Raw genomic sequence first — 362 nt, 5'->3', positions numbered from 1 at the left:
ATCAGGATCATGTTCTGTCTATGCATCTGTTTGTTTACCTATTCTTTTATCAGTGAAGATAAATATGTTATCTGTAGACACGCCCAATACAATATCTCATGTATGCATTCAGTATATCCCAATCTCCAATCTCTGTTGTGTTGTTGGAGACTTTTCTAAATAGCCATTGTAGTGGACTGGGTTGGCTAAAGGGCTGCATGTGTAAGGATTGCCACGTGCTCTTTCCTCACTGTTCTTTCCCCACAACCCTCATGAAGAAGTACCCAGCATCAATGTGTAACACATGTTTACTAACGAGTAACCGATCTTATCTCATTCTGGAACACTGAGTTACTTGGGTGATTGCCCCCAAGTCACAAAAC

This window comes from Otolemur garnettii, unplaced genomic scaffold (assembly GCF_000181295.1).
Source record: "Otolemur garnettii isolate 467f Iridium unplaced genomic scaffold, OtoGar3 scaffold00485, whole genome shotgun sequence".
NCBI classification, from domain to species: domain Eukaryota; kingdom Metazoa; phylum Chordata; class Mammalia; order Primates; family Galagidae; genus Otolemur; species Otolemur garnettii.
This window is presented reverse-complemented; position numbering follows the sequence as displayed.